This window comes from Zootoca vivipara, chromosome 2 (assembly GCF_963506605.1).
Source record: "Zootoca vivipara chromosome 2, rZooViv1.1, whole genome shotgun sequence".
NCBI lineage: Eukaryota > Metazoa > Chordata > Lepidosauria > Squamata > Lacertidae > Zootoca > Zootoca vivipara.
Window position 1 is genome coordinate 68,366,131 of NC_083277.1, and position 9,793 is coordinate 68,375,923.

General features: G+C 41.3%; 1 long non-coding RNA gene across 2 annotated transcripts; it reads right to left on the reverse strand.

Annotated features, from left to right (window-relative positions):
- Nucleotides 1–7,097: 7,097 nt before the first annotated feature.
- On the reverse strand, nt 7,098–8,606 carry LOC132591629 (uncharacterized). 2 transcript variants are annotated; one of them, XR_009557065.1, is made up of 2 exons: nt 8,498–8,606; nt 7,098–7,354 (listed from the first exon to the last, which is right to left on the reverse strand). It is a non-coding gene; the product is annotated as an uncharacterized LOC132591629 (long non-coding RNA). The 2 variants fall into 2 exon arrangements; XR_009557064.1 differs by having other exon boundaries at nt 7,098–7,357; nt 8,498–8,566.
- Between the last annotated feature and the right edge of the window lie 1,187 nt (nt 8,607–9,793).

A 9,793-nucleotide genomic window follows, 5' to 3' on the forward strand; every position in this document is an offset into this window, starting at 1 on the left:
TGGTGCCCATGTATGCTGGCATGGGTTTTTTAAGTCCTCCAAATGTTGCTGAACTACAGCTCCCATGCAGAGTGGGGCTGATGGGCCAACAACAGCTGGAGGGCCACAGCTTCCCCACCCCTTTTTACAGCATTGTTCCTTCCCCAACCTGTTGCCCACCAAATGTTTTTGGATTAGAACTCCCATCAGCTCCAGCCAGCATGGCCAATGATAAAAGATGATAGGAGTTGTATTCAAAAATGTATGCAGGTCAGTAGGTCAGAAGACAAGTAGCACGCATAAGAGAAGATATATATAGGTTGCTGGGTCAGTACTGAGAACATTTTTAATCTTCAAAGAAGCTCACATGTAAGGAACTTTCTTCATGGAAAGCAAAAGTCACTCTGTTACTAATCATGGCTCTACAGCTAAGGCATATTTTATTAACTTCAGGTCTTCCTCTACTATCTCTCATTCCTGTGGATCAGAATGTTGATTTCTTGGAGCCTCAGGTAAAAGGAATCTCAGGTAATCTAAAATGTGATTGAATAAATCTTTTCATTTTGATATCTCTATATTGTATCCCCCCCCTCTCACAATTCTGAAGGGCATTGAGCCTCCTCTGAGACAAACTGAACAGATTTTTAAAATCTTCCAAGCATAGCTGCCAAGTTTTCCCTTTTCTCGTGAGGAAGCCTATTCAGCATAAGGGAAAATCCCTTTAAAAAAGGGATAACTTGGCAGCTATGCTTCCAAGGAGATTCTGCTGATTATACCATGGTCAGTGCATTATCACTTGGTGACAACATGGAAGCATACCTTCTCAGTGATAGCACTGTCCTTCTGATGTCCTTTTCCTTTGGTAATTTGTGAGGCCAAGACAGTAATGACATTTAGATATTTATTAAGAATCTACATGCTTTCCTGCACTCTGACTCTTAGGGGGGAATTTAACATCACACTCTTCCAGTTGTTCCATCTGCGCAAACATTTCAGCTTGCCAAATGGAACAATCCCCCAAAGCATGCTATTTTGGGGGTTCCCCTGACTCCCCAAGACAATTTCAGGGAATGGGGACAGTTGAGGGGGGGGGCGAAAGCCTCTTTGTGCAAGTGGAGTCCTTGTACAGTGCTTCTGCTGACAGGACTGTTAGGTGAAGCCCACACTATTTTGTTTTGTTTTGTACATTGCTGAAGTTTATTTGTGATAGACAATTGCATTTTGTTTTAATCTAGCTCTTAGGACTCCTTTGTTGAATGTAGAAGATGTGTTTTTATTGCTTTCATGTACAGTGCTTATAGTTTTCTGCTATACCTGTATTAAGTTGTAGAAAAATGTGGGTAGCATAATTGCAAAAAAATGTCTGGGCCCTTCAGGTGAAGAAGTACTAAATCATGAATCTCCTGCATAATGTGTAGTTTGTCTCTTTGAGGTTATTTAAGAACTATGAAGAGAAGCATTTGGTCAATTAAATCTAGAGTTCTCCTGTACTGTACTCTGTTCTACCAAGTGAATCCATAAAAAGCAACAGCCCATCTAAATGTGCTTAGTAATAGCTAGAAGAGACTTTCATAGCTATGGTAAAATCTGGGGATCAGCAGCAATGGTTTCTTCTTCCTGCCCGACTATTTTAATTTGCATCACAAATATTAAGTTTCCCCACATTCTTAGCTCTGTTGCAAGAAGGCCTGATAAGAATAAGCCCTTTTAAGCTCCTTTAGTGTCTGAATGGAAATACATAGCATAAATTCAAGTTAATCTGGCCTGATGAAGATCAGTAATGTTTGGCAACCATAAATAATGTTCTCTGGATGAGGTACTTGTGAAAGAAACAGAGCTGTATTGCCACCATAAGACTGGGCCACTTCTTTCCATGCAGATCAAAGACAGATTCATGCTCTTCAAAGGCTGGCAGGAGTTGCTTTGTACAAGGGAATAGGAACACTCCTCAACATATGGGGAAAGGAAGGTTGTTTAAAGTTGTTACTTAAATGGCTTAAAACAATTCAGATGTGAAACCATATGGGCCTGGGGGCTCCCACTAGACTGTACATTTTACTGCAGATAAAGCTAATGGTCTGTGTGATGACTCAGCTTTATGCTCAAGAGGTAAAAGTTTACATGACCAAAAAAATCATTATTATTCAGTGTTACAACAAGCGAGTATCTAGAGACAATGGTGCTTGATATATTGAACATATTCAAAGTTCTATTGCACTTATAGTCTCTTGCTGATATTACAATGGTTAGCCTTAATTCTGTGCTCTGAAGGGTTTGTCTATTAGTTTTTGTTTCAATTAGTGATGACAAAACATAGTTCTAATGTTCATCCCAAATTATGGGTTGTATCCAGTAATAGTGCTACTCAAAGCAGACATAGACATTAATGGTCTCACTCAGTAAAGGTAACAGTAAAGGACCCCCAGATGGTTAAGTCTAGTCAAAAGCGACTATGGGGTTGCGGCGCTAATCTCGCTTCAGGCCGAGGGAGCCGGTGTTTGTCCATACACAGCTTTCCGGGTCATGTGGCCAGCATAACTAAGCCACTTTTGGTGCAACGGAATACTGTGACGGAAGCCAGAGCGCAATGAAACGCTGTTTGCTTTTCCGCCACAGCGGTACCTATTTATCTACTTGCACTGGTGTGCTTTCGAACTTCTAGGTTGGCAGGAGCTGGGACAGAGCAACGGGAGCTCACTCCATCCTGCAGATTTGAACTGCCGACATTCCAATCGGCAAGCTCAGTGGTTTACACCACAGCGCTACCCGCTCCCTCTTCTCACTCAGTAGAAGGCAGCTGACTCTGCTCGGAAATGGTACAGCCCACTCAGAGTTTGTGAGGCTTCATAAAATTGTTCCATGTGCTACAAAGTAAGGTGAAAATTATTTCCTCAAATGCTGCCGACTTTCAGAATGACACTGATCCACTTTCTTTGGTGATGGCGGTTTTTTGGGGGGGAGGTGATGTTGAGCTATTTGTGTCTTCTGATATGATTGTTGTGGCTTCAATACAATCCCTCACACTTACTAAAATATAGAGCTGATGGAGAATGTAAGATAAATATCTTTTTGTTTGTTTGTTTGCCAGATATTGAAAAGAAGGAAGACTTTTAAAAGAAGAAGGGTTGAAAATGTTATGTGCGGACAGGACTGAGGTAAAGCATGGAAGAAAATTGTATTGATTAATTAATCAATTTGAATGGTCCCCAGCCAGGGTGGGCCGAAATGGTGGCCTCTAGCTGTTGCTGGACTACAATTCACATCATTCCTTGCAATTGGCAATACTGGCAAGGGCTGATGGGAGTTGTAGTGTACAAAAACCTCTGGGGGGCATCACATTGGCTACCCCTGCCCTAGGGCTATTCCAGAGCTCCCATGGGTGAGACCAATTGGTCAAGGGAAATAATTTCAAACATTTGAGAGTGAGATGGGCTGCCACTTGGGTGCAGGGGCATTGCCAGAAGCTCAAAAGACCCAGGGCACAGGGCTATGACATAGATTTGCAAATGCTGATTTATATAGCTGTTTTGAGTGTGCTGGTGTTGGGTGAAGTATATGATGTGGCTATGTGGGAAAGGCCCTTCTCTGTGGGAATCTCCTTCCCTTTGAAGCTGCTGCTGGTGCCAACGCTCCGTTCCTTTCCTCTTTTTAGGAAGGGTTTTTTATTTATATGCAAAAATAAAATAAAATACAGAACATGAAAATAAATAATGATACAGAATCATCGAAGATATATATTTTAAAAACCTGTAGTTCTTGGGTGTATACAGTTTTTCTATTTTAAACAACCTTGGTTACAAACCTTCTGTATCTTTTGACACCAATTGAAAACTGCACTTGTTTCCTCTTGCTTGAACTGCTTGAATTTAGGTAGCTTCCATCAGCCTTATACTGTAACATGTTTTGCCCATTCTATTGGTACGTAGAAATTGGTGGTTTTAAGTATTTTATTACTGTCATAGAAGCAATAAACAGAACAAATAGAAGTTTGTTAATACTGTTAGGTTTTTGTGGCTGTTACTGGCCCTCAGATCATCTGATGAAGTGTGGGCTAAGCATATTTGAAATAAATAAAATATGTAAATGTCTGTATAAAATATAATGTATGTCCCTCACAGTATAGAATATAAAAACTGTATTTATAGGCAGACATTGTGTCCTCTGAACAAAGAAAGATGGTCAGTGTTTGGGGTTTCGCTTGCACTTCACATTGCATCATGCCCAGCTGCTCTGTAAGCAAAGTTTTTGGGAAAAGGAAGGGGCAAGGGATTGGGGGGGGCAGCCTGAGCAATGATGCCCCTGTTTGGGTTGTTGATCCTGAAAAACCATATCTTAGAGGGGCGAAGGATCACATTATGGCATTGCCTTCATCTGTCTGTATACAGAAGGATGGTATATTTAGCATCCTTTGAGTGTCCAAGAGCTATTGCTTCTAATGGAAACAAGAATATGTATTCCAGATGTATATTTAAGCTGGCTAGGAATCTGACTGCTCTGCTTCTTCATTCATAAAATTATAGTTCTCAAAAGGAAAATGCAGTTTTATGTGTGTGTTTTAAGATGACAGAGTATCATTCAAATGCTCTTTTTTTCTTTTTTACTCAATAGTTTATAATCTGGTTTGGCATCAGTTGCCATTGTGCATTTTATCTCTCCCAGTGTCAAACTGTTTTATGTGTCTGATTGGCCACCCCCACATTACATGGGGTTGGGGGTTGGGGGAGTGGAACCCCTGTAATGTGCCTACACAGGAAACCAGCCATCCTTCCTTGGTGGGGAGGGCACATGGCTCAAGCAGAGATGCTTTTCATGTAGTGGTCTGTGCTGACCCCTATTGAGCAGGTACTCCAGACATATTAAGGCTCCTCATCTCTAAGCCTTCAGTCAAGAATTCCTTTCTGCCTAGCCTGATATATAGTCACCAGCAAATTCACATTCAAAAGCTTGTCAAAACCACAGGACCTTTTGCAGAGACAATTTAACAAGATGTGGAAGATTTCAAAGCCATGGAGAATGTTTCCATGTTACAATATACATGTGGTTGAAAATAAGTGAGGCTCAGCATCCTCAGAACAATTTCTGTGCGGTTTGGCTTAAGCCACATGGACATTAGTTTGTGAGAAGCCTCTGCCACAGAGGAGGTCTTGCAAATCAAGTGAATTTGGGAACAATTTCATGGTATTTTCAAGACTCTGTCTGTGGTCAACACATATTCCCCAAATATGGGAAAATGTAAGAGCAAACATCTTCATGAAGGAGGAAGAGGCAAGCATGCCAGGGCTAAGGGCTTAGGGCTAATGGCAACGTTACCCAAATTTGGACATGGATGTTGCGTTGGGTCCCTAAATTATTTGAACTGGAAGCTTTATTTCAGGAACCTGGTCTATTGACCAGGGCAAGGCAGACCAAGGTACTACTCTTTATACCAGACCTGACCATTCCAATAGTTGCATGCAGCCTGCCAATCCCAGGAGCCTATGTTGCACTAAACATCTCTGTTTGCCTATTGAAGAGGGCTTTGAGGCCTGGGTAACACAGTCAACTTGGAATGGTAACTTTGATGTCTTACATACTTACATAATGTTATTTGTGTGCCACCTTTCCATAGCAGAAGTAGTCATAAACAACAAATAAAACATCAAAAAGTACACAACCAAATTAAACGATTTCCACATAAATCATAAGACGATATAAAATAAAGATACAAAAAATTAATATCAAAAATGTGCACATAGTAACTCAGTAGGCTGGGCCAGGCCTTGTTGCTCATTTCAGGGAAGGTTTCCTTATCCAATTTTTAATTTTTTGTATTATTGAATAAGGAAGCATTCCTTTAAATAAGGAACAGGTGGTAAGCCAATCCACTCGGCCCAGTTCCTTTCCAAGGCCCACAGTCCCTGATTGAGCACTTGTCCTGAAAAGGACATGCAGACTCCGACACCCTGCAGTCTCTATCTCCCTACTGCAGAGGCAGGAAGCACAGGAACCAGGATTACTAACTGACAAGGGAGGGAGAGAAATGTATGCTGAAGGACAATAGGAAGATTGCAGAGAAGCTGAATTAATTATTTGCGTCTGCCTTCACTGTGGAAGAAGTAGGTCAGATACCTGTGCCTGAACAGACTTTCTCAGGAAGGAAGTCTGAAGAACTGAAGCAAATAGACAGAACAAAATATTAAATCCTAGGACATTAACAAATTACCACCTCCTGATGACATCAAGCCAAAATTTATTAAAGACACAGGAAATGGTTGATCAGAAGAAGAAGAAGAAGAAGAAGAAGAAGAAGAAGAAGAAGAAGAAGAAGAAGAAGAAGAAGAAGAAGAAGAAGGAAGAAGCAGCAGCAGCAGCAGCAGCAGCTAAAAACAGTCTGCATACCAGGGAGCTGAACTGGTGTTTACAAACTAGAAGAGAGATATTTGTGTCATAGTGGACAGCTGAATGAAAAATGTCAACTCATTGTGCAGCAGTTATATAAAGAAAAGACCAGTTCTATGCCAGAGATTACTTGGAGAAAAACTGAAAATAAATTGCCAGAATCATAACACTCTCAGCACAAATCTATGGTGTCGGCATGCTTGGAGTACCATGTACAGTTTTGGTAACTCACCTTGAAAAGAATATTTAGAGTTGGAAAATGGTCAGTAAAAGACAAAGGGAGCTGTATCCTTTGCCCATGAGAATAAACTACAACAATTGGGGATTTTTAGCTTAGAAAAAAGTGAGTAAGTGGGATATGACAGAAGTTAAATTATGTATAATGTAGAGAAAGTAGATGGAGAGCCTTCCTTACTTCCTTTCTCATTATACCAAAACTTTGAATTGTACAATGAAATTGATTAGCAGAAGGTTCAAGACAGACAAAGGGAAGGACTTTGTCACACAAAATATAGTTAACATTGAACAAATTCACAGAGGATAAAGCTATCAGTGGCTCCCAGTCAATATACCTTTAGGTCACCAAATACTCATTCATTGAGTTAGTAATGCCTAACTTGATGCCATTGATCTCAGCTGGTCTGCTCTGATCAACACATTCACCAACCCTGATGAAGCACGCATATGCCATCCCAACATTCCCGCAAAGCAAGCAAGTCTCACAAGTGAACATGCCATACCTCATCTTTAAAAGCTTGGCAGATGCAGCATGGAAACTTGTTGGGACATCTGCATTGATTCTGTCCAGTTCCAAACTTCTTGCCCTGCTCCTGAAGTCCTAAATCATGACCCCTGAGCACTCTGTCTGCTGCTGAGCCTGTACAGTTCATTGCATGAGTAAAGATCTCTTTCTTTCTTACAGGTAAGAGCCTCTGCTTGCTTGCTTTTGTAGCAGGAGGCAAGACAGTGACTCCCCAGACCCAAAATGGGCACAGCACTGCTGAAAGAAATAGAAGGATTTATTGATTAATATCACATGGCGGTTCACAATATAAAAATACAAAATGAGAATACAAAATACATAATAAAAACAAAAATAAAACCAATAACACCCCTCTCCCACAAACACATTTAAAATGACATAGAAGGTTAAAGGGAAATGTTTTTTCCCTGGTGCCAAAGGACGCAATTTGCTAGATTTTCTTGCTGCTCAGAAAGTGTACAGTGGCCCAAGGGCTTGAGGAAACTCCCCAGGAATCATGGTAGTGGTGGAAGATAGCAATGTAGAATGGTAAGGATTATCAAATATATACTGTCATTACAAGTGCTAGTTGTTGGGCTTTTTGTTCATCTATGTTTTTATGTAGTGGACCCAAGGTAAAACACAGTTTTAGTGGCTACAGTAGGTCCTATCTGATTGTTTAGAGTCAGACAATGACAATTTTACTTTCAAACACATTACAAATTTGGTACTGCCAATGCGTCTATATTAGCAATGCTTTCTAAAAACCACTTGGCACTATACCATTGGGAAACACCAAAAATATTTATAAAACACTGTTTAAATATGTGTATAGAATTTTAAAAAACCAATTTTAGTCCTACCCAAAAAAATCACCATGAGAATGTGAATAAAATTACTGGAATACAATGATAAAGATATCATCTGTCCAGAATGATGCATTTGCATCAAACTGATGTGACAGACAATTCCTAGAGACCAAACATGCACAATCCTCCTCCACCCCAACAAATCTGGCCAACAAATGTTTCAGATGGAAGAGTTTCCTTTGACCAGCTATTGTTTTAGGAGCTTACAGGGATACAAGGGGCATTGCCAGATCAGGCGCTGGAGAGACCAATGGAAAGGATGGGACAGAGTAGAGCAGGCTTCCTCAACCTCGACCCTCCAGATATTTTTGGCGTACAACTCCTATGATCCCTAGCTAGCAGGAACAGTGGTCAGGGGTGATGGGAATTGTAGTCTCAGAACATCTGGAGGGCTGAGGTTGAGGAAGCCTGGAGTAGAGCAATGAAAAGGGAGTAACAAATGCAAACAAAGCAGGCAGGTTTAAGGATACAGGTAAACTCCACTTATAAACTGCTGAGGAGCCTAAAGGTAGTAACAAATACCTCCTACCTTTTACAACGGCTCCTGAGAGACTGGGACCAGTGAAACAAATTAGCCCCCAGTGAGCTTTGTAGCCGAAAAGGCTTGGGGGCAGGACTGAGGAGGAGTGATTCCTGACTTCCTGTTTCTAGAAAACACTGTGACTCACCCTCCTCCCCAGATATCAATACTCCATTCTCCTACTTGCACTGCTGGCTGCCCACCTACAGGGATTTGGCAGCTTGATGCCTACATTCTCAGGATGTGACACATTGTTTTCTTTAGCAATCACTGATTAAACTACTGTTTTGTTGTTGCAGTGGCTTTGGTGAAATTCTGAGGAATAGAAAGTGGAGTTACAGTTCAAGGCACAACCTCAGGTTAGCACATTTGTATTTTTATCAGAAGCAGATAACTACAATTTATTCCTGGAACTGCTATTGGTGTGTTCTGCATAAATCCAGAACATCATTAGCATAGCCTCCCTGCTTTTTAGGAATCAGGGTAAACTGGATAAAAATTGGGTAACCCATTCAAGATGTATAAAAAAATAGTATATATCTGAATTAGTTACCCAAACTCAGACTTCTACTCAGTGGTAGTATGCCAACGCCTAGGGGTTGAGGTCCTTTCAGCCCCCCCCCCCCGTAAAATATTTGAGGGGCCCACACACTCCACAGTTAATGGACATTGCCATTTAAATGGGATGCATCATGTGATCAATTATGTGGGGTGGGGCTTACCTCCCCCCATATTTTATTCCAAGTTGGCACCCATGGTGCACTTTAATTTCTGGCCACTGCTTATTGGGAGAGAGTTTAATGTGTGGGTCAGGGTCCATTATGTCTTTACTGGCCACTGGAAGAAGAGAACATGCCCATCAGAACAACTGCACATCAGACTCAGATCTGACTGTGTAAAGGAGCGACGGGACACAACAGGAATGGGTGAAGCAGCCCCATCTCAGTCTCACCAATGTAGCTCTTGGAACATATGTCACAGATACATGAACACCTCTCCATACCTTTATCCTGATTATAGGAAAAATAGCATCATTACTCTTAATATTAGGTTCAGGTACAATTTTCTTCATCACAAGACCCTATTTTACCATTGAAAGATAACTTTGCACATGCACAAGGGCCTATAGCAGACTCCATATTCCTCTTTCCTCCCTGGTGGGTGGGATCCAAAATGGTGGTTTGGAATACGGAAAGGGTCCACTCGCACAACAGAACTTTTTCGTCTTCCCCCTCCTGTGGCCCTTAAATATGCTCTCAAGGGATGGGGGAACCCATGGACAGGTTCAGCGAGTGCACATGATGG